The sequence below is a fragment of the Somniosus microcephalus genome, chromosome 3, assembly GCF_052327205.1.
Source record: "Somniosus microcephalus isolate GS21.2 chromosome 3, FLI_Smic_1.0, whole genome shotgun sequence".
Lineage (NCBI taxonomy): Eukaryota > Metazoa > Chordata > Chondrichthyes > Squaliformes > Somniosidae > Somniosus > Somniosus microcephalus.
The window spans coordinates 33,307,440-33,331,864 of record NC_140989.1 but is presented as its reverse complement, the minus strand read 5'-3'; the positions used below and the strand labels follow the sequence as shown (position 1 = coordinate 33,331,864).

The following is a 24,425-nucleotide window of genomic DNA, read 5'->3' as shown; positions in this document are numbered from 1 at the left end:
TGCTGGCAGAACATTCTGCGTCTTGCTGCTGAGATGCTCTACAGTGCTCGCCTGGAGCTGAGAAGATTCTTAACTTCATAATGGCTATTCATACATACTCCAGAATAATGGTTAAAGTTAATATTAGCTCTCAAAAAACAAGCATACTTCATAAAGACAACAGACAAGGGTATTCTGTAACCCTTCCTGCCCTTTACCTTAGTAATTAAGGCATTAGTTACAGCAGTGTAAGTAAATACGAGTATCCAAGTAAACTGCTCCTCCTCCACACACACCCACACACATACCCACATATTAAAATATAATCCTTGTAGGGAATTGTTTTGCTGCACATGCTTATACAGCTTCCCTCTGAGCTCATCGTTTCTATGGATTTTTGTAAGAAAAAAAACAGCTTGCGTATCAGCCATGTGAGTGAAGAAACTTCAGTCCTCAATCCCTATGCCTACTACCTCCTATTTGATGAAATGAGAACAAGGCAGTCCTCTGTACCTCTGAAATTCTTACCCAAAATGGCAACAGAATTCCATATAACCCAAGGGCCCTTTTTTACACACTCTATGTTAAATCTGACCAAGAGAGACTGTTCCATAATTGGAATTGAGACTTTTCCTTTTATGGTGACAGGGGCAAGGATCTTAGGCCGTGAAATACCATGTAGTAGTGCCGGCCGTTAAGGTCAGTTTTCTTGAAAAAATGGCAGCCGCCTTGCTTCCACCTGCTTCCGGCGCGGGACGCGGCGGCCCTCCACTTTGGAGAGGTCGGCAGTGCTGCCGTTGCTCTGCGCACGCCTCTCCAATGTAAATGTGCAGATCACAACGTCAATCGGTGGGCAACGCCTGATTTGACGCACAATTGCGATTTTGGACGTTTCTGCACTCCATAACGCCCTCTATAACCACGTACGGAAGAACATGCATGCAGCAGTTGTACAGAGACGCTGTCAGTGCTTAGAAACATAGAAAAATAGGAGCAGGAGTAGGCCATTCGGCCCTTCGAGCCTGCTCCACCATTCAATATGATCATGGCTGATCCTCTATCTCAATACCATATTGCTGCTCTCTCCCCATACCCCTTGATGCCTTTTGCGTCTAGAAATCTATCTATCTCCTTCTCAAATATATTCATTGACTTGGCCTCCACAACCTACTGTGGTAGAGAATTCCGTAGGTTCACCACCCTCTGAGGGACCTTAAAGGGACACACCTCTTTCAGGTACATTTCGATTTTGGAGTGGGTTTTTTATATTTTATTGGCGTAGTGATTTGGTGCAATACATTAAGAAAGTTGTTAAAGTGTACAGGGAGTGCTGCTGGACGCTTGCAAGGCTTTTACTGTTAAACGAAGTGCCTCTGAGAAGACCATTTGCTCCCAGTCCTGGAGCTCTAGTTGCAGCCTCCCTTGCACTGCAACATCACATGGAGATGACACAGAGGCAGCAAAGGGGACAAGCTGCTTGCAGAGGGAAGAGGAGGAAGTGGAAGGAAGGAAGAAACCCAGACAGCCCCTTTCTGGCCTGGATGTCTGGGATGGAATCCTCCGCCTGCGGTACCAGTGATCACAACCCCAATTCCCCTTTCAACATTTGTCCCACACCTTACCTTCCCTCAGTTACTAACCAGCGTCCTCTTGGCCACATTGCTGAAATAAAAGCCGCCACAAAGCAAACATTCAAATCCAACTTTATCCATATATGCATCCAATATTACATCAAAAAATCAACCAATCACCCTTGTGCATTCCCTTAGTGATTGGCTTGTGTGTGCCTTTGTCTATCCTAGTGATGTCATGCAGTGCTACCCCAGTGACTGCAGCATGACTGGTGGAAGGCTGCTGACTTTCAGTGGGGAACACTGCAGATTGCCTTGCAGGACGACCTTGAGGAGCTGATGGCTGAGAGTGTCAAATCGAGTGACAGTGTTTCTTCTTCTTCTTCTTCTTCACTCTCCTCTCCCTCTTCTTGGTCAACCATTGGCTGGGCAGGCTGAATTTCTTGGGTGTCTGAAATGAGGAAGGCACAAGGGTAGGGTTTGTTGTGAGGGGAGGGCGGGAAAGCAAGAGGTGCATGCTTACACCATGTGCAGCATGTACATCAGAAGATATTGTGCAATGAGGGGGAGTTCGGATGTGAGAAAGAGGATAACGTATGAGGATACCGGCATCTTGTATCCTTTCAGCCCCGCTGCTGGCCAAGGGCTCAACCATGCCCCTGCCAAGAATGTCTCCTCCAAGGGGGTGAAGTGAAGCTAGGAATGTGAGGTGCGCCTCGTGCTTGGTAGAGATTGTTGATAGGCGGGGGGTGGGGGGGTGGTCGTGCATTGAGTAGTGTGTAAGGCTAGTGGTGCAGTTGGTAGGAAACGGCTTTTGAAGATGAATTCCCTGACCTTGACCATTTGTCTGATGTCTCTAAACATCTTTGGACACTGGAGCCAGGTCCCGGGGGAGACACTTCTGGCAGTGATGGCCTCGGTGATCTGGTCCCACATCCTTCTTTCTGGAGGGCCCCCTGGTCTATAATTCCCTGGACATGTTCCTGCAATGTGTACAGGACTCCTTTCTAACCCAATATGTAAAAAGCCCAACAAGGAAGGATTCGCTATTGGATCTAGTAATGGGGAATGAACCAGAGCAGATAAAAGAAGTAAAAGGAGGGGAACATCTAGGCAATAGTGACCATAATATAATACGCTTTAAAATAATAATTGAGAAGGACATTAGTATGATGAAGATCAGGGTAATAGATTGGAGAAAAGCTGATTTTGAGGGGCTGAGAATAGAACTTGGGGAAAATAAAATGGACAATATTGACAAACAATGACGTAGAACAACAATGGAAAACATTTAAAAAGGTGTTCAATGGAGTCCAGGAAAAATATATTCCGCTAAAAAACTCGAACAAGCTAAACACTAATGAGACACCATGGATGAATAAAGCCATAAGGGAAAAATTGAAGGTAAGGAAAGAGGAATACATTAAGTACATGGACAGCAGGGTAGAGCATGATAAGGGAAAATATGAAGAGATGAGGAGAGAAGTCAAAAAAAACAATTAGGAAGGCAAAGAGGAACTATGAAATTAAATTATCAACGAACATAAAACAATATAGTAAAATATTTTACAGGCACATCAATAAAAAAAGGTCAGGATGGGAATAGGGACATTAAGGGATGGACAGGGTAATACCACAGGCAGTGATAGATGGCAGAAATATTAAAACATTATTTTGCTTCAGTATTTACCAGGGAGATAGAAAAGGTGGACATGGCATTGGATCATAAGATTAGTAATGAAATAACTGAATTTAAAATAAAAAGAGGAGATATATTAAATAAACTAATCAAACTCAAAGAGGAAAAAAAATCCTGGTCCGGATGGATTACATCCACGCATTTTAAAAGAATCTAGGGACGAGATAGCAGAGGTATTACTACACATATTTAATAATTCATTAGAAAAAGGTGTAGTGCCAGAGGACTGGCGGATAGCTAACATAAAACCTTTATATAAGAAGGGAGATAGAACATGCCCAGGGAACTATAGACCAGTCAGCTTAACATCGGTGGTAGGAAAAATAATAGAAACCCTACTAAAGGAGAAAATGGAAGAACATCTAGAAATCAAAAATATAATAATGAATAGTCAGCATGGATTTTAAAAGGGAAAGTCTTGCTTGACCAACCTCATTGAATTTTTTGAAGAGGTAACAGAGAGAATAGACAAGGGTACTATAGTAGATGTATTTATCTAGATTTTCAAAAGGCCTTCGATAAGGTATTACATAATAGACTAATGAATAAGGTCAGAGAATGCGGAGTCAGAGGACAAGTAGCAGAATGGATAGCTAGCTGGCTTCAAGACAGGAAGCAGAGAGTAGAAGTAAAGGGTAGCTATTCACAGTGGCAGAAGGTGGGTAGTGGTGTTCCACAAGGATCAGTGCTGGGACCACTGTTGTTCACAATTTATATTAACGATTTAGACTTTGGAATCAAAAGCACAATTTCTAAATTTGCGGATGACACCTAATTGGGGGGGGATAGTTAATACTGAGGAGGACTGCAACAAATTACAGGAAGGCATTAATAAACTTGCAGAATGGGCATATAATTGGCAAATGAAATTCAACACAGATAAATGTGAGGTATTACATTTTGGTAGGAAGAATAGGGAGATCACTTATTACTTGGAGAGTGCGAGTCTGGGTGGGGTAGAGGAACAAAGGGATCTCGGAGTACGAATACACAAATCACTAAAAGTAGCGACACAGGTTAACAAGGCCATAAAAAGAGCAAACCAAGCACTAAAGTTTATTTCTAGAGGGATAGAATTGAAAAGTAGTGAAGTTATGCTAAACTTGTATCGAACTTTGGTTAGACTACACTTGGATTACTGCGTATAATTCTGATTGCCATATTATAAAAAGGATATAGAGGCACTGGAGAGGGTGCAGAGAAGATTTACAAGGATGATATCAGAAATGCGAGGGTATACCTATCAGGAAAGGATGAACAGGCTTGAAAAAAGAAGGCTGAGGGGTGACCTAATTGAGGTCTTTAAAATTATGAAGGGTTTTGATAGAGTAGATACAGAGAGAGTGTTTCCACTTGTGGGGAAGAGCATAACTAGAGACCATCAATATAAGATAGTCACCAAGAAATCAAATAGGGAATTCAGCTGAAACTTCTTTACCCAGGGAGTGGTGAGAATGTGGAATTCGCTACCACAGGGAGTGGTTGAGGCGAATAGTATAGATGCATTTAAGGGGAGGCTAGATAAGCATATGAGGGAGAAGGGAGTAGAGGGTTATGCTGACAGAATTAGATGAGGAAAGACGGGAGGAGGCTCGAGTGGAGCATAAACGCCGGCATGGACTGGTTGGGCCGAATGGCCTGTTTCTGTATATCCTATGTAATTACTCTCAAGTATTTCAGCCATTATTCTTCACATGATTACATGCTCCAAATACCTCCACCCTGTTGGACTGGTGTACTTTTACCTCCTACTGGCTGGTAGGTTGGTGGTGTAACAACTAATTCCCACTGGGTGCTTCGTCCAAAAGTTTTCTTTACCTGCTTGGGTATATAGATGTTCCAAAGAATAATTGCCTTCAGGGCAGACCAGTTTTGCAAAGGGGTCGTCAAACAATCGTTGGGTTCTGTTTATATGCAAATAAAAGGTCTAATTCCCATTTCAGGCATGGGCTCCGGAGTCTTTTTCTGCCTTTACCAATATGGTGGCAGTGCACTTCCAGCATTTTCGCCCGTTTTGCCCCTGTAAAGGGGTGGCGGGGGAGATAAATAAATGGACATAATTGTACCTTACTTTCGAACTATGATGCCTAGTGTCTGTTGCCAAACATAATCCACTACCATGTGTTCTGAATCTTGTGCTGGTTTGATTAATATTGTTATACTGCACCTGGGGGATACTATTGCTTTTTTGTATTCAGCTCATTCTGGTATTAGTCCTTAGTAGTACAGTCACTGCTGGCTGTATTGAAGTTGGTCTCCTAATCATTTTAAAACTGACAGCAAAAGGTTTTCCAATGCTGGATTTTTTTTCACACCACCTGGTGGCTGTATGTAGTTTGTTTGACTGTTGTTTTTCAGTTGAGAAACCAAGGTGAAGGACTTGAGATTCATGATGTAGGACACCACCAAAGGTGAAAGAGCAAAAGAGGAGAGGTAAATCAGGAAGTAGAAATTAGATGATGTAAAACTTAATTTTAAAAAGCCTGAAGATTGTAGTGGGAAGGAAAGAATGAAGGAGGTAATGAATTTAACAGGTTTAAGTTCCTGTGGATGAATGAGTTAGAGTAGGAGACAATGACAGCATTGCCAACACTTACAATGTTTAAAGGGAGTCCCGCCTCAACGTTCAAGCAGGAGACTTAAGGTTCCACTACCTCTAGACTCCTGCCTGGATGCTGCATCTAGAGTTCCTTTCAGAATCGCAAATGTTGCCAACACTGGATGAGTTTTAATTTCAACAGATTGACAGTATAAGGAAGAGGAAGAGTGCGGCAGATGGTGAATCTGCAGCTTAGGAGGAACCAGAGAGGAAATTTCAGAAGAGTACTCAGAATACTAATAATGAAATAAAAAAACAGTTGTGATTGGGTGAAGGAGGAATTGCCCATCAGACTACTAGCTTGTTCTTGTATTCTCTCCAAGGATTTAAGAGAGGGATTAAAGGAACACCCGTAGATATGGAGTGGTACGCAAATCTTGGGCTTAGGCTTCACAGAGAGTTTAGAATTTTTGAAGGAAAAATAAGTGTTTGACATGAGAGAGGAAATAGAGCTTCTTGGAGGAAGCTTCAACAATGGGTGAGATATGGGAGATCCATTTGAGGTATCAGGAGGTAGTGAGACCAAGAATGACAATAGATGACGAAAGACCAAGATTTGAGACATCAAACTATTGTTGAGTGGTAACTGTTGTTGGATTTGCAAAAGATGACAAAACTCTGTTCAGTAAAGAATTGAAAGAAACAAAGATTGCTGCATTGAAGAAGTGAAGGAAATCAAGATATGCTGACCAGCCATTGCAGTGAAAAAGGAATAGACATTCTATGCACTGAGCATGTGTAATCTAAAGTAAGTTGATGAATGTAGAGTAGAATCATCAGCAAAAGAGAGGGATGTGTTTGGAAGAGGTGCCCATCAATGCGAAGAAGGAGCAGAGTGGAAGAGAGGACCCAGCCCTGGGGAATCCCTGAGTTAATGGAAATCAGTCAGAGAATGAACTATCAACAACAGCACAAATTAAATATATGAGGAAACCAGATAGTCAGGAGTATAACTTTGATGGGAGGTTATATGGTGGCAACCTCTTTAGAAGTACATGCCCCAGACCTGGTCAGAGTCTTTGAAGATGTCTGTGACAGTGACAAATGGTTCATCCATGTGTTCAAGGGCAGGGTTCCAAAAGTGTACAACAAAGGCAATGTGATCATTAATGGAATGGGCACCAATGGAATGGGCATGCAGATAAGCCTACCAGTGATCATGGATTTTATTCGAGCAAGGCTTTTACAGTGATGGATAATGTAAGAGTTAATTAGAAATCCAGCCAGAGTTCCCTATACAGACCCGTGAGATCCTGGGTTTAATTATTCACTGTGATGCATTAGCTGATCTTAACTGTTATGGTAGTATGGAGCTACATTTGTCCTTAGTGTTTCTTGGTTAGAGAGGGAAAAATTGGCCAAGGTTCCCACTCCTGGTCAATATACAGTGGTGCCTCTGCTGGTAATGCTTGTGTGTGATCTTGGCCCTGATGAAAGCTGCAGTTGAACATGAAGAGTGACCACTGAAGAACAACCAACCCCCCAGGGAACCGATGCCTTCAGGAGGGGAGGAATTGGAAAAGAATTGGTCAAAAACACATGCCTAGCTCGTTTATCATTTTGTATTACGACGTTGGAGCCAGAGTTAAATTCCATTGATGCCTCTTATTTGAAGATCATGCAACTTAAATATTAATCTTGTAAGGATGTATGCAAAAAGAGTTAACTCAACTACTGGTTGATGTTTATATGCTGGTTTGACTGGTGTCAATTATAAATCTTGTCAGTTCACCTTTTTGTATTGTGCTGTTGCAAGTACATTTGAAATTCCATGCATACCTGTGCTGCAGGTGTGAAATTCCATGCATACCTGAGCTGCAGAGGTGAAGTTTTATGCACACCTCTGCTCCATAGTCGGATGAAACAGGTAATTCCTAGCCTGATCACCTAAGAGGGTACAACTAACCCATTGCAGTCCTGCGCAAAGTCAATGATGATTTTTTTTTTTTAATAAGAGGTAGCATTTGAAATTCTAATAAGTATAACCTAATGTATGAAGCTGAACGCCAAATCGAACTCTCTATCTGAAATGACACAAGTTAAGTCAATTACATGGGTTGTTGCGAAAGAGAAGCATTCAATCGTTGCTTACCTTCCCCAGAACCACATCATGGTCGGGGAGCTCAGTCTACTCACTCACTCAAATGGATTTTGAAAGTGGAATTTTGTCAGTTATTCCCAGTTTGAGAATTAACTTCCATCTCCACACGACTGGTTGATGTTTATTTATATACAGTTGGTTTGACTGGTGTTAATAATCTAGGCTGATACTTCAGTGCAGTACTGAGAGAGTGCAGCTCTGCCGGTGGTGCAATTTTTTGGATGAGATGTCAAACCGCTGAGGTGGGCATAAAAGATCCCATGGCACTTTTTTGAAAAAGAACAAGGGAGTTCACGCGGTGTCCTGGCCAAGATTTATCTTTCAACCAACATCGCTCCAACAGATGATTTGGCCATTCATCTTATTGCTGTTGAGGGACCTTGCTGTGCATAAATTGGCTGCTGTATTTGCCTACATTATAACCACAACTACCTTGCAAAAGTACTTAATTAGTTGTGAAGTGCTTTGGGATGTCCTGAGGACATGAAAGATGTTGTTATTATTATATATATATATATGCAAGTTCTTTCCTTCTTTCTTTCAAACCTCACCTCTCTAGTTTTGCACTGGGCAAGAAAGTGGCAGCCCTGCTGTGTCATAATATCAAATGATATGTAGCTTTGCTTTACAACTTATGTTGGGAATTTTAGTTATTACAATAAATATATGTGCTGTTGTAAATAAAGTAAAATATTGCAATGTGCAGATTGCATGGAAACAATTTTGATCCAAATTGGAAATGCATGCTGAATTTTTCTGTTTGAAAATTTGAGATGCTTTTATTCCTTTTTGAAATACTCCACTCGCTTTATTCTTCTCCTTTTGTCTAATTCCAGGTCATTTGGCACTTTTTCTTTTCTCTAATAGACTGCTTAATATTTGATGGCGAAGCTTACGTTTATAGTTATGCCTGTGTGACACTAAAAAAAAATACAAGTACGGAGGTAATAACCAAATTGCTTGGTTAGTAGCAAAATGTTATTGTAATCTGCTATAAAAGAAGTGTATGGCAACTGAATATTTGGGCAGCAGCATGATTTTTGTACATCCAGTAAACAGCCTGACAATCGAATCTACCCAGAAAAAAGGCGCATAATGATCTGTTTGGATTTGTTTTTCTTTTCCTTTTCAATCACTATTGTTTGATGTCTCTAGAAAAGTAAGTTTCTTCACTCATTAGTAAATGAAAACATTTTTGCGAGTAAATTTTAATGTGAGGATGCGTTTTTGGACAGTTTTCTTGGAGTTGGTATCCTCTTTAAATGTTGTAGCCAGATATGGTTACTCTGTAGCCGAGGCATCTGTTAACTAAATAGCAGCAGGAGTCAATCCTGAGTTTAAATAATTCTGAATTGATTACAGGACGGTTTTTCTTAATGTTATTGCCCATACAACAGTTGTGCAGATGTCTGCACATGTGGCATTGCAAATGATATGTAGCCTACTGCACACAAGCTTACCATAATTTGTTTCATCATGAGTGTTGCCAGCTGTCTTTAGGACATGAAAGAAATAGATTTTTTTTCACAGAAGAATTAATTTTGTTACACTTCGACCATATCATATTCACAGAACCACAATATTTGCAATCTTGACTTCACAGTAATAGCGTAGATATTTTTGGCAGCCACATTTTTCTTAAATCTAACCCATTTAACTCTTAACTCATCGAACTTAAAGACTTCACCCCTCCCCCTCCAACATGTATGAGGAGCTTGTGGACTTCTTTGTCACTAAGATTGAGACTATTCAGCTGCCTCTGCTGTACGCACCCCTCCCCACCGGCCCCTTCCCTCTTCCCAGTAAGCCACATCTCCCCTTAGGTTGCCCCTGTCTTAGCCCTGAACCCACATCTTTCTCTGGTTTTTCTCCATATCTCCCCCATGGCCTCTATGAGCTCATCTTGTCCGTGAGACCCAGCTCCTCTCTCTCGACCCTATTCCCACTAAACTGCTGACCACCCAACTTTCTACCTCGTCACTGCCTCACTCAACCACTCTACCGCCTCAGTGTTGTCAGCCTGCTTGTCTGACATCCAGTCCTGAATTGTCTCCAATTAAATATTGAGAAGATCAAAGCCATTGTCTTCGACCTCGCAACAAACTCCAATCCCTTGCTACCCTTGTCACCGCTTTCATCTGCCTCCCTGGCCACGGTCTGAAGCTGAACCAGATTGTTCATAACATCAGCGTCCTATTTCACCCCGAGCTGAGCTTCTGATCCCATATCCACTCCAATTATAAAGACCGCCTACTTCCATCTACGTAACACTTTTAATTGTAAATGGAACGGATAAATGTTGAGGTGCAACTGGGCTACTGTGAGAGTCAAAGTGATCATGCAATATTTGAGCAACAACTGACACACAACTTTTTGGATCCGAGTTTATGACAATTCACAGCAGTTAAAATCATTGTTCTTATTGTGAAGACTTACAGATGCTGGCCTTTAGGGTTTTGAACAGAAGCACTGAGTGCTGGTTTCTGCTGCAGTTTCCTCAGAGGAACCATGTAATACACATGTTCATAAAGTTTAAGGAATCAATCTTTATGAAACTGCAGTTATCGCAGTTTAGCACATTAACAAGCAGGAAATGAGTCTCATGACCCTCATATGAAACAAACCAATTGGCAATTTGGGTGTGTTAGCTGATGAGGAGCGCAAAGATAATTTTCAAGTCAACTCCTATTTGACACTGTTGTCTCAATGGAAAACCATAGAAGTTTATAGCAGAGAAGGAGACCATTTAACCCATCCTGTCTGTGTTGATTATTTGCTGGAGCAAACTAAAACTACTCCCATTGCCCTACTCTTTCCCCATAGCCTGTGACTTTCCTTTGCTTCAAATGTTTATCCAACTTTCCCATAATAGTCCCTGACTCAACTATTCCATGTGACAAAGCATTACATGCTCTATATAGCCTATTATGTATCATCTTATCAAATGTTGTATGAAAATCTTTATATACGACATCCATCACATTCCCTTTATCTATGCACTCTAATTTCCTTATAAAATTCAATTAAATTAGTTAAGTATGGCTTGCTTTTACAAATCTATGCTGACTATTTCTGATTAGCCCATGGTTTTCTAAATGTTTATTACCATGCTCCTCAACATAGCCATCCTTCTGTTACACCGAGAGGAAATTGAGGCAGAACGGCGGGAATGCCCCTTGCCACCTCATTTCCGTGGCTGTCCTTGCATGCCCAGGTGCGCCTCTTTGGAGAAGTCCTGGAATTTCTTTGCAATGTAATGAGGACAGAGACATGACATAATGGGTCCCCAACCCTTCCCTTCTCCACAGTACCTGGGAACTGAGTGTTCCTAAGGCACCACAGAGAAAATTATCAAGGCTTGGAAGTCTACCCAAAACCTATGTGAAACTAATTGGCCTATAATTTCCTAGCTTATCCTTGAACATAAATGCTACTTTTGCCAACATCCACACCTTTGGCACAATTACTGTTTGGAAACGTTTATTAGTAACACCGATATCTCTTCAGATTCCTTCAATATTCCCAGATGCATACTGTCTAGGTCTGATGACCGTTCTATTTTTAGTCCCATTAACTTTCTAAATACATTGTCCTTTTTATTACTTATCGCCAGTTGTGATTCTTCTACATCCTTCTCAGGTACTCTTAGGCCGGAATTTTCCGAGGTGGTAGCGGGTGCGATCAGTGGCGGGTCGGGTGGGAAAGTTGTTATTTTTGACAGCGGGTCGGGAACAATGTTCCCTCTAATTTTTGTTTGGACTGAGTGGGCCACGAACTCCTTTGAGCGCGACCTTTTCGTCTGTGGGCAAATTTTACAACAGCAACCACTTAAAAGCATATATACAGTAATGTCATATTGCCACCCCACCGTCTCAAATCATGAGTCAACCAGACAAGGTTCGATACAGGTTTAACATAGCTTCTCTGCTTTTGAATTCTATTCCTCTAGAAATGAACCCCAGTGCTTAATTTGCACTTTAATGGCCTTTTTAACCTGCGTTGCTACTTTTAATGATTTGTGAATCTATACTCCTTGATCCCTTTGCACCTCTACCCCATTTAGATTCTTATTTTCCAGGGAGTAGGTGGCCTCTTTATTCCTCCTACCAAAATGCACCACCTCACGGTTATCTATATTGAAATTCATTTGTCATTTACATGCCCATTCTGCAAGTTTGTTTATGGTAGAATTAATTAAAAGCTTTTAGTTCGTCAGGTACAAACTCTTTTTAAAAAAAAATTACTTGTCAGAAATGCATTAACACTTCAGAAACATCATTCAGTTACACGGTTATGCATTGACAAACAATCCAAAAACCCAAAGTAAGCTGAAAGAGGCATATCTATTCGTGCAATTAGTATTAATTTTAAAGTTTTCGGCGTATTAGTCCATCCCTCATGTCACCATAGCAATGACTGCACAAGCAGCAGGAGCAGCGGTTTTCCTATGGCGCTGACGTACTGTACGTCCAGATAGAATATTAAACACAATGCAACCAGACAACCAACAAATATAAAGTGCTGTAGTTCTTAAATTCTTTTTAATACTGTGAACTAAACAATTGAACAAGAACGGGTATCCGTATTTTCAACTTCAGTCACTTCCAATAATAAACATTGCCTTCTTGAACCAGCACACACCCCCATGTAACATGTCAGAAATGCAGCACTTGTTCACAAGTGCAGAAAAACACGTATAGAATTTGCATCACCGAATTAAAAACAAAAAACAGGAAAAGCTATGATTTAACAGAAATAAACATTCATCTTTCTTCCAGACCAATCAGACTGACTTGGAAATGTTTACTAATATGGGGACGTAAAGATGTTAATTTACAAATTTCACTTCTAATGTTTTTCTCTGAAACATTCTCCACAATATTAATTCCTGCTCTTATCACGAAAAGTGTTGAATTATTTTAGGTATTTCGCAATTAAATAGCGGGAAACAAACTTCATTGTAATCTCAATTTTTAATCTCCTATTTCAAACATTTATACCAAATCAAAATTGTACATTATCAGTTTAATCGAAGTATTTTCTGTGTCTTTCTCAATAAACAAATAGTGGTTTCTTCTAAAGTAGCTTCCTGCAATTTTTGTACATTATTACATAACTCTTGTTTCTATTAACACTCCACTAAACGTTTAAGAGGAAATCTATGGCCCTAAAATTCCGTTCCCTACGGGTGTGTATGTGCTGTGTACTCACCCGTAGGGCCAACGGAAGTGCCGGTTTCAAGCATGCACTGCTCATGCGCTAGAAACCGAACTTCCGTTCTCTGAAGAAAGGGGTTCGCAGGTCAAACGCCTGTGTCGGAGAGGCAGCGCGTACGCCTGGAACTTCCGTTTTTTTCGAGGTTGATGCAGTCCGGGTAAGTCGGTAGCAGCTGCGCCTGGAAAAGCAGGCGCAAGGTCTGCTTTTAACAAGGTAAGAGGTGATATCAGTGAAAGAAAATGTTTTTAACACTTATTTATCATTTTAAAATACTTTAAAGAAAGGTAAGTTTATTTTTAGTCCCGTTAAAAACTTTAATTATTTTTTCAAAAATGTAAATTTTTGTTTAAAATAGTTAATTTATGTAATTTATAGTCATTTTAAAAATGTGATTTTTAAAAATGTATTTGAAGTTTTACTTATGTTTTGAGCGTTTTCTCTATTCATAGATTTGACAGGTCTTCCTGTCAAATCTATGAATGGAGATTCCCTGCTCCGATTGGCTCCCTGTGGCCCACGTGATCCCAGGGACGCTGCAAACCAGCTGCGCCCCTTGGATACGCGTGCCCTGCACACCGGCAGTTTGAGGAGGCACATCAACGGAATTCTATGCCGGCCCAGAGCATTACAGTCGGCGTGGTTCATTTGTGCAGGTCGGGGGCTTAGGCCCGTGGGAAGCCTCCGACCGGAATTTCTGGGCCATTATTTACATTATTCCTGGGACTTGTTCAAATTGTAGAACAACAGATAAAATAAAAGGGTTTGTGTTTTTCCCCTTTTTTGATTCTCTTCCTAAATGTCTTACTTTTTATTGACTTAAAAAAAATATTAATATGTAACTCCTACAAATCCTCCCCTGCCCTCCCCCTCCTCAACAGCATGGTTGCATGTTTGCGTAAAGCTACTCACTTCAGTCGATCGTTCAAAATCAAATATTGAGAAATTTCAATTTTAAAACATTTTAAGCAATTCAGAGCCTCTTTAAAACCGTTTGGACTTCAAGACCTGGTTGAAACTTGTTTAGATGAGGGGAAAATTGATTTTTGCTTGTTTCTTCCAAAATCGAAACTTAGGGGGAAAAAAAATCTTTAAATTCTTTCAAGTCTCATTGCAGCTTTGACAGAAGAAGTTGCTCCAAGTGTTTCTTTCCCTCTTCAACGCTGTTGTTAAACATACAACAAAAAATAATAAAATAAACTCTAATTCCAAACGGAGTTCAAATAAGAAAGTTAATAAAGTGGTTAAACTTCCTAAGAAGGCAGTGAGGTTATCTCTCACTAGCCTTGGCAATGAGTGGGGATCAGTTTTGGAGAAGTTGTTTCCTCTTTTTCTGCTGCTGTTTCCTCCGTCTCTCACAGACGCTGAGGTACAAACGGGGGCACAAACTTTTTCCCCTCTCTCATAACATAATTTAAATAACCCAGATAAACTTTTGATAAAGGGGACAACGCCTGGCAAAATCTAACTGGAACTTACTGCAGGAAATTCAACATCACTTTCCTGTATTTTTTTTTCGGCTTTAAACAATTTTCCGAATTAAAAAAAAAAAAATGTCACCGCGGGCCTAAAACTTGTTTGCTTTAGCTTCCTTCCAGCGGTCATTGTACATGTACTGCACCTCCACCAGTGTTGTTCCAAAATGCGGCCGCTGCTCAGTCCTCGGGGACTGACTATACGCGCCCACCTGGACCCTCACCCCTCTCTATTGCTGTCTCTCTGTCCCTGCCTCTCTCTCTCTGTCCCTGTCTCTCTCTCTCGCTGTCCCTGTTTCTCCCTGTCTCTCTGTCTTTTTGTTTCGATGTCTCGCTCTGCAAAGAACATCGGAGCAAAATGAGAAGCAGAGAATCCGTGTTGATTCCGGAGAGAGCGTTCCTCCCATTTTTTAAGATATTTGAAATACTGTCAATGTTGAAAATGAGCAGAATTCTTTCCCTCTTAGGGAAAGGCTTCTTGACGATGCTTTCCTATTTGTGCTCCTGTGATATTGAAGGTGCTCATATCAGACACCAGCTCCACTAACCTGTTCGCAATTAATTGAATGCCCTTAGTGTCCCAGCTCAGTGTAATCCTGAGCAATAACTGCCTGCAGGTTTTAGAAGAGACGATTAAATGTGGCCCTGTTGCTGGATGTTAAAGATTTTTTTACCGCTATTGTAGGAAGCGCAGGGAATATCTCTCCCGTCTCTCTCTCCCCCAGTCTCGCTCTCTCCCCCAGTCTCTCTCGCTCTCTCCCCCAGTCTCTCTCGCTCTCTCCCCCAGTCTCTCTCGCTCTCTCCCCCCAGTCTCTCTCTCTCCCCCGCAGTCTCTCTCTCTCTCTCTCCCCCCCCAGTCTCTCTCTCTCCCCCCCGTCTCTCTCTCTCCCCCCCAGTCGCTCTCTCTCCCCCCAGTCTCTCTCTCTCCCCCCCCAGTCTCTCTCTCTCCCCCCCAGTCTCTCTCTCCCCCCCCCGTCTCTCTCTCTCCCCCCCCGTCTCTCTCTCTCCCCCCCCCAGTCTCTCTCTCTCCCCCCCCAGTCTCTCTCTCTCCCCCCCCAGTCTCTCTCTCTCCCCCCCAGTCGCTCTCTCTCCCCCCCAGTCTCTCTCTCTCCCCCCCCAGTCTCTCTCTCTCCCCCCCCAGTCTCTCTCTCTCCCCCCCCAGTCTCTCTCTCTCCCCCCCCAGTCTCTCTCTCTCCCCCCCCAGTCTCTCTCTCTCCCCCCCCAGTCTCTCTCTCTCCCCCCCAGTCTCTCTCTCCCCCCCAGTCTCTCTCTCTCCCCCCCCAGTCTCTCTCTCTCCCCCCCAGTCTCTCTCTCTCTCCCCCCCCAGTCTCTCTCTCTCCCCCCCCAGTCTCTCTCTCTCTCCCCCCCCAGTCTCTCTCTCTCTCCCCCCCCAGTCTCTCTCTCTCCCCCCCCAGTCTCTCTCTCTCCCCCCCCAGTCTCTCTCTCTCCCCCCCGTCTCTCTCTCTCTCCCCCCCAGTCTCTCTCCCCCCCAGTCTCTCTCTCTCCCCCCCGTCTCTCTCTCTCCCCCCCAGTCGCTCTCTCTCCCCCCCCAGTCGCTCTCTCTCCCCCCCCAGTCGCTCTCTCTCCCCCCCCAGTCTCTCTCTCTCCCCCCCCAGTCTCTCTCTCTCCCCCCCAGTCTCTCTCTCTCCCCCCCAGTCTCTCTCTCTCCCCCCCAGTCTCTCTCTCCCCCCCCCGTCTCTCTCTCTCCCCCCCGTCTCTCTCTCTCCCCCCCCCAGTCTCTCTCTCTCCCCCCCCAGTCTCTCTCTCTCCCCCCCCAGTCTCTCTCTCTCTCCCCCCCAGTCTCTCTCTCTCCCCCCCCAGTCTCTCTCTCTCCCCCCCCAGTCTCTCTCTCTCCCCCCCCAGTCTCTCTCTCTCTCCCCCCCAGTCTCTCTCTCTCCCCCCCCAGTCTCTCTCTCTCCCCCCCCAGTCTCTCTCTCTCTCCCCCCCCAGTCTCTCTCTCTCTCCCCCCCCAGTCTCTCTCTCTCTCCCCCCCCAGTCTCTCTCTCTCTCCCCCCCCAGTCTCTCTCTCTCTCCCCCCCCAGTCTCTCTCTCCCCCCCCAGTCTCTCTCTCTCCCCCCGTCTCTCTCTCTCTCCCCCCCAGTCTCTCTCCCCCCCAGTCTCTCTCTCTCCCCCCCAGTCTCTCTCTCTCCCCCCCAGTCTCTCTCTCTCTCCCCCCCAGTCTCTCTCTCTCCCCCCCAGTCTCTCTCTCTCCCCCCCAGTCTCTCTCTCTCCCCCCCAGTCTCTCTCTCTCTCCCCCCCCAGTCTCTCTCTCTCTCCCCCCCCAGTCTCTCTCTCTCTCCCCCCCCAGTCTCTCTCTCTCTCCCCCCCCAGTCTCTCTCTCTCCCCCCCCAGTCTCTCTCTCTCCCCCCCCAGTCTCTCTCTCTCCCCCCCCAGTCTCTCTCTCTCCCCCCCCAGTCTCTCTCTCTCTCCCCCCCAGTCTCTCTCTCTCCCCCCCAGTCTCTCTCTCTCCCCCCCAGTCTCTCTCTCTCTCCCCCCCAGTCTCTCTCTCTCTCCCCCCCAAGTCTCTCTCTCTCCCCCCCCAGTCTCTCTCTCTCCCCCCCAGTCTCTCTCTCTCCCCCCCCAGTCTCTCTCTCCCCCCCAGTCTCTCTCTCCCCCCCCAGTCTCTCTCTCTCCCCCCCCCAGTCTCTCTCTCCCCCCCAGTCTCTCTCTCTCCCCCCCCAGTCTCTCTCTCTCCCCCCCAGTCTCTCTCTCTCCCCCCCAGTCTCTCTCTCTCCCCCCCAGTCTCTCTCTCTCCCCCCGTCTCTCTCTCCCCCCCAGTCTCTCTCTCCCCCCCAGTCTCTCTCCCCCCCGTCTCTCTCCCTCCCCAGTCTCTCTCTCTCCCCCCCCAGTCGCTCTCTCTCCCCCCCATCTCTCTCTCTCCCCCCCATCTCTCTCTCTCCCCCCCCCCAGTCTCTCTCTCCCCCCCCAGTCTCTCTCTCTCCCCCCCTAGTCTCTCTCTCTCCCCCCCTAGTCTCTCTCTCTCCCCCCCCAGTCTCTCTCTCTCCCCCCCAGTCTCTCTCTCTCCCCCCCAGTCGCTCTCTCTCCCCCCCAGTCGCTCTCTCTCCCCCCCAGTCTCTCTCTCTCCCCCCCCAGTCTCTCTCTCTCCCCCCCAGTCTCTCTCTCTCCCCCCCAGTCTCTCTCTCTCTCCCCCCCCAGTCTCTCTCTCTCTCCCCCCCCCAGTCTCTCTCTCTCCCCCCCAGTCTCTCTCTCTCCCCCCCAGTCTCTCTCTCTCCCCCCCAGTCTCTCTCTCTCCCCCCCAGTCTCTCTCTCTCCCCCCCCCAGTCTCTCTCTCCCCCCCCAGTCTCTCTCTCTCCCCCCCGTCTCTCTCTCTCCCCCCCAGTCTCTCTCTCTCCCCCCCAGTCTCTCTCTCTCCCCCCCCAGTCTCTCTCTCTCCCCCCCCAGTCTCTCTCTCTCCCCCCCAGTCTCTCTCTCCCCCCCCCAGTCTCTCTCTCTCCCACCCCAGTCTCTCTCTCTCCCCCCCAGTCTCTCTCTCTCTCTCCCCCCGTCTCTCTCTCTCTCTCCCCCCCAGTCTCTCTCTCTCCCCCCGTCTCTCTCTCTCCCCCCCAGTCTCTCTCTCTACCCCCCAGTCTCTCTCTCTCCCCCCCAGTCTCTCTCCCCCCCCAGTCTCTCTCTCCCCCGTCTCTCTCTCCCCCCAGTCTCTCTCCCCCCCGTCTCTCTCTCTCTCCCCCAGTCTCTCTCTCTCCCCCAGTCTCGCTCTCTCCCCCAGTCTCGCTCTCTCCCCCAGTCTCGCCCTCTCCCCGTCTCGCCCTCGCCCCCAGTCGCGCCCTCGCCCCCAGTCGCGCCCTCGCCCCCAGTCTCGCCCTCTCCCCCAGTCTCGCCCTCTCCCCCAGTCTCGCCCTCTCCCCCAGTCTCGCCCTCTCCCCGTCTCGCCCTCTCCCCCAGTCTCGCCATCTCCCCCAGTCTCGCCCTCGCCCCCAGTCTCGCCCTCGCCCCCAGTCTCGCCCTCGCCCCGCCGCGCCCTCGCCCCCAGTCGCGCCCTCGCCCCCAGTCCCTCTCGCCCTCACCCCCAGTCCCTCTCGCCCTCGCCCCCAGTCCCTCTCGCCCTCGCCCCCAGTCCCTCTCGCCCTCGGTCCCTCTCGCCCTCGCCCCCAGTCCCTCTCGCCCCCAGTCCCTCTCGCCCTCTCCCCCAGTCCCTCTCGCCCTCTCCCCCAGTCCCTCTCGCCCTCGCCCCCAGTCCCTCTCGCCCTCGCCCCCAGTCCCTCTCGCCCTCGCCCCCAGTCCCTCTCGCCCTCTCCCCCAGTCCCTCTCGCCCTCTCCCCAGTCCCTCTCGCCCTCTCCCCCAGTCCCTCTCGCCCTCTCCCCCAGTCCCTCTCGCCCAGTCCCTCTCGCCCAGTCCCTCTCGCCCTCTCGCCCAGTCCCTCTCGCCCTCTCCCCCAGCCCCTCTCGCCCTCTCCCCCAGTCCCTCGCCCTCTCCCCCAGTCCCTCTCGCCCTCTCCCCCAGCCTCTCTCTCTCTCTCTCTCTCTGTCTCTCTCTCTGTCTCTCTCTCTCCCGGCCTCGCGCCCCCCAGCCCCGTGCCTTCTCTCCCCCCAGCCCCGTGCCTTCTCTCCCCCAGCCTCGCGCCTTCTCTCCCCCAGCCCCGCGCCATCTCTCCCCCAGCCTCGCGCCCTCTCTCCCCCAGCCTCGCGCTCTCCCCCACCCTCTCGCTCACGCTCTCCCCCACCCTCGCTCGCTCGCTCTCCCCCGTCTCTCTCCCTCGCTCTCCCCCAGTCTCTCTCCCCAGTCTCCCTCCCTCACCCTCTCCCCCGTCTCTCACTCTCTCCCCAGTCTCTCTCTCTCCCCCCTTTTGATCCTCTCTTCTCCCCTCAGCCACCAACGGATCCAGTTCTCCTATGGAGCTGAAGAAAATGTGGCCACATTGTAATGCGCCGGTGCAGAAGGCCGCAAAAATGGACGTGTGGCTAATCAGAGAGTTGACAAGCAGTACTTCAGGGCTCAGGGTCAGGCCTGGAGCGGGCTCCAGCACGCAGGCACCGAAATGGGTCCAGCGTGCAGGCGCCGAAGCCCGCTCCTGCGGGTCTAAAGAACAAGACTGTGGGACGCGATTGAAAAGAGCGCCTGCACACAGGAGCCCGCGACTGGTGCGCGGCTGCCTCAAGGGAACTGCGCAGCTTAGGGGGAAACGGTGGTCGGAAACCCACTGTCATCTCACTCCCGTGCGCCTTTCCCCCAGGCGCGTGTTATCGTGGAGCTGACCCGACCGGCAGCGGCGGGCGACCCAATTGAAATGAATATCAAGTAGTTTACAGGCACCCAAGAGCCATTTTTCACTTACTTTTTAAATTTCTCTGCATGGCCATGGGATTCGCACAGCTCGGGAACCACATCTGTCAACCTGAGGCGGGCGTTCTGTGGCCATTGCTCCAGCAGGTTACTTGACAGCAAACCTCTGAGTGACTGACTATCTGGGACCAGAAGTTCAGGGAAGAAAATTGAAATAACACTGAAAAGGAGAGGTGGGCAGGACTGAAATGAAAATCTGCCGACTTGTCCCTCTTATGTTGTTAAACCGCTTATGTCGACAAAATCAGAATGTCCTCAACATGTCGACATAAGTACAACTGTACCAACATCAATAACAAGCTTTAAAAAAATGGAAACCATTCTAAGGAGTATGCTGGAGGAGTATTTGTGTAACCATAGCTTAATAAGAAACAGCCAAGTATGTCTTTAGAAAGGGAAGAACCTGTTATAAAAAAAAACTGTGACTTCTTTGAAGCTTTTATAAATTCCTTATGATGTAGTTTATTTGAACTTTCGGAAAGCCATTGACACGGTTCCATATGAAAGATTTATAAAAGAAAAAACTTAAAAATCCTGCGAATCTGAGCTAGCAGACAGGATTGAGTAAAAACATTTGATTTCAAATAGGAAACAGAGTACTCATGAAAGGTGTCATGCCAGACTGGGGGAAGGTATTGAGTGGAGTATAGCAGGAGTCAATACTCAAATCTCTTGTTATTTTCTATCTGCACAAATGACCAGGATGCAGAAACCACATGTAAGCTTGTGAAATTTTCAGAAAACACTTAAGTAAGGATGGCGAATGCAGGTAACAGTTTGTAAAATATTTTACATAATTTATGCAATTAAGCAGATAACTGACAAAAGGAATTTAACACTGACAAATACAGTGTATTGCATATTGGGCAAAAAGTGTGACATAAGTATAAAATGAAAAGAATTGAAATAACTCAGGGATACTTAGAAAGTGAGTGGGCAGTGAAATGTTCGCTCACAATGTGGAGAAGCAATTAAAAACAAATAAAATGTTGGATGCATAGCCGGAACAGCGGGGTAAAAGGCTATAAAAGTTGTGCTGTGGTTTTATAATGCAGTCTTCAGTCCATATTAGGAGTACTACGTATAATTAACGTATGCCTCTGCTTTAAAAGAGCAATTTGTCCATTGTAAATGATGGAGGGAAGAGCAGCAAGGATGATTCAAGTATAAATGGGATGAGCCTTGAGGAATGATAGGAAAAGCTTAGGCTATATGGTCCAGAAAGGAGAACCTTAAGGGTGCACACCATCAAAGTATACAACATGTTATACATAAGGAGATCCCAGAATACTATTTCAAGGTATGCCAGGTCAGTAGGACCAAAGAATATAAATTTAACCTAGTGAAAAGTTAATTTAAAGTGGATATATCAGAAGGAAAAAATCTTAATTCAGAGTGACAAGCATTTAGAATAATCCACTAGGTAAGGTAGCAGAGTCAGGATATTGGGGGTGTTGCAGTTGGATATCACTTCATTATCAGTCATTTTCTCACTTCTATTCTGCAACATGTTGAAATGTTATCAGCTTATTGTTTACATTGGAATTTCTATCATTTTTATTCATGCTTCCTTTTTGTGAGCATTAAAAGATTGGATGATTATAATGCAGAACTGATCTTTACATCTGGTAAAAGTAGGGAAGTTCAGGTTTGAATCTACACTTGGCTAAATTTCCAGTTTCACCCATGTATGGCGGCCTGCCGAACAAAAGCTATGTATTTATCGGCAGATGTGGGGGGGGGGATAAAATCAGATGCAGAGTCTTTACTAGGACACTGTCATAAGAACATAAGAAATAGGAGCAGAAATAGGCCACTTGGCCCCTCGAGCCTGCACCGCCATTCAATAAGATCACGGCTGATCTTGGGCTCAAAGCCACTTCCCGCCCGCTCCCCATAACCCTTCACTTCCTTATCTTGCAAAAATCTGTCTATCTCCACCTTAAATGTCTTTAATGACCCAACATTCGATGGAATCTGGAACAGTACCCATGGATTGGAGGGTAGCTAATGTTACCCCACTATTCAAAAAAGGTGGTAGAGAGAAAACGGGGAATTACAGACCGGTAAGCCTGACATCGGTAGTGGGGAAAATGCTAGAGTCCAGGATCAGACAAAGTCAACATGGATTTACAAAGGGTAAATCGTGCTCGACTAATCTACTGGAATTTTTTGAGGATGTAACTGGTAAAATAGATAAGGGAGAACCAGTGGATGTGGTGTATTTGGACTTTCAGAAGGCTTTCGATAAGGTCCCGCATAAGAGATTAGCATGTAAAGTTAAGGCACATGGGATTGGGGGCAAGGTACTGACTTGGATAGAGAACTGGTTGGCAGACAGAAAGCAAAGAGTTGGAATAAACGGCTCTTTTTCCGAGTGGCAGGCAGTGACTAGTGGGGTACCGCAGGGATCGGTCCTTGGACCCCAGCTATTCACAATATATATTAATGATCTAGACAAGGGAACTAGATGTAATCTCTCCAAATTTGCAGACGACACAAAGCTGGGTGGGCGTGTGTGCTGTGAGGAGGATGCCGAGACACTCCAGGATGATTTGGACAGGTTGGGTGATTGGGCAGAAGCATGGCAGATGCAATATAACATGGATAAATGTGAGGTTATCCACTTTGGTAGCAAAAACAGGAAGGCAGATTATTATCTGAACGGCAATAGATTGGGAGAAGGAGAAGTGCAACGAGACCTGGGTGTCCTTGTGCACCAGTCGCTGAAGGTAAGCATGCAGGTGCAGCAGGCGGTTAAGAAGGCAAATGGTATATTGGCCTTTGTAGTGAGAGGGTTTGAGTACAGGAACAAGGATGTCTTGCTGCAGTTGTACAGGGCCTCGGTGAGACCACATCTTGAGTATTGTGTGCAGTTTTGGTCGCCTTATCTGAGGAAGGATGTTCTTGACATGGAAGGAGTTCAGTGAAGATTCACCAGGCTGATACCTGGGATGGCAGGAATGACGTATGAGGAGAGATTGGGTCGATTGGGCTTGTACTCGCTGGAGTTTAGAAGAATGAGAGGGGATCTCATTGAAACTTATAAAATCCTGACAGGACTGGACAGACTAGATGCAGGAAGAATGTTCCCGATGGTCGGGGAGTCCAGAATCAGGGGTCACAGTCTAAGGATAAGGTAGGCCATTTAGGACAGAAATTAGGAGGAATTTCTTCACCCAGAGAGTGGTGAACCTGTGGAATTCTCTACCACAGAAGGCAGTAGAGGCCAATTCATTAAATATATTCAAGAAGGAGTTGGATATATTTCTCAAGGCTAAAGGGATCAAGGGGTATGGGGAGAAAGCAGGGACCGGGTACTGAATTTGAATGATCAGCCATGATCGCATTGAATGGTGGAGCAGGCTCGAGGGGCCGAATGGCCTACTCCTGCTCCTATCTTCTATGTTTCTATGACCCAGCTTCCACGGCTCTCTGAGGCAGAGAATTCCACAGATTTACGACCCTCTGAGAGAAGAAATTCCTCCTCATCTCAGTTCTAAAAGGGCGACCCTTTATTCTGAAACTATGCCCCCGAGTTCTAGATTTCCCCACGAGGGAAAACCTCCTCTCTGCATCCACCTTGTCCAGCCTCCTCAGTATCTTATATGTTTCAATAAAATCACCTCTCATTCTTCTAAATTCCAATGAGTATAGGCCCAGCCTGCTCAACCTTTCTTCATAAGTCAACCCCCTCATCTCAGGAATCAACCGAGTGAATCGTCTCTGAACTGCCTCCAATGCAAGTATACCCCTCCTTAAATAAGGAGACCAAAACTGTACGCAGTAGTCAAGGTGTGGTCTCACCAATACCCTCTACAATTGTAGCCTGCTTTTATACTCCAACCCCCCTTGCAATAAAGGCCAACATTCCATTTGCCTTTGATTACTTGCTGTACCTGCATGCTAACTTTTTGTGTTTCATGCACGAGGACGCCCAGGTCCCTCTGAACTGTAGCATTTTGTAATCTCTCCATTTAAATAATAATTCGCTTTTTTATTTTTCCTGCCAAAGTGGATAACCTCGCACTTTCCCACATTATATTCCATCTGCCAAATGTTTACCCACTCACTTAGCCTGTCTATATTCCTTTGCAGATTCTTTGAGTCCTCTGCACAACTTGCTTTACCACCCATCTTTGTATCATCTGCAAACTTGGCTATATTACACTCGGTCCCTTCATCCAAGTCATTAATGTAGATTGTAAATGCACCTCCTGTTGGCCAGCTGAGAGGATAGTATGTGAGGTGGTCTCTTAGACACAGTAGGTGAAAGCACTGGTTGGGGATCCAAATCCAAGGGGGAAGGGAGGAAATATTTAATTGGCTGTAAAGTGCTTTGGGAAGTCCTGAGGTCGTGAAAAATGCTATGTAAATGCAAGTCTTTCTTTCTTCAGCTTGGTATTGCCTCCTTTAATTCTGTCACAGTACAGAAAGAAATAAAAACCAGCTGCACTTACAGAATCATTTCCCAGTGTTGCAAGG

At 46.1% G+C, this 24,425-nt stretch overlaps 1 protein-coding gene and 1 long non-coding RNA gene across 11 annotated transcripts in view; one reads left to right on the top strand and one right to left on the bottom strand.

Moving 5' to 3' along the window:
* The window catches only part of sdccag8 (SHH signaling and ciliogenesis regulator sdccag8), a 414,689-nt gene that overhangs the window by 301,841 nt on the left and 88,423 nt on the right, over positions 1–24,425 (top strand). The gene's annotated exons all lie outside the window — the stretch shown is intronic.
* Positions 1,669–20,145, bottom strand: LOC147120962 (uncharacterized). The gene is made up of 3 exons (XR_015075916.1): positions 19,933–20,145; positions 9,410–9,443; positions 1,669–2,001 (listed from the first exon to the last, which is right to left on the bottom strand). It is a non-coding gene; the product is annotated as an uncharacterized LOC147120962 (long non-coding RNA).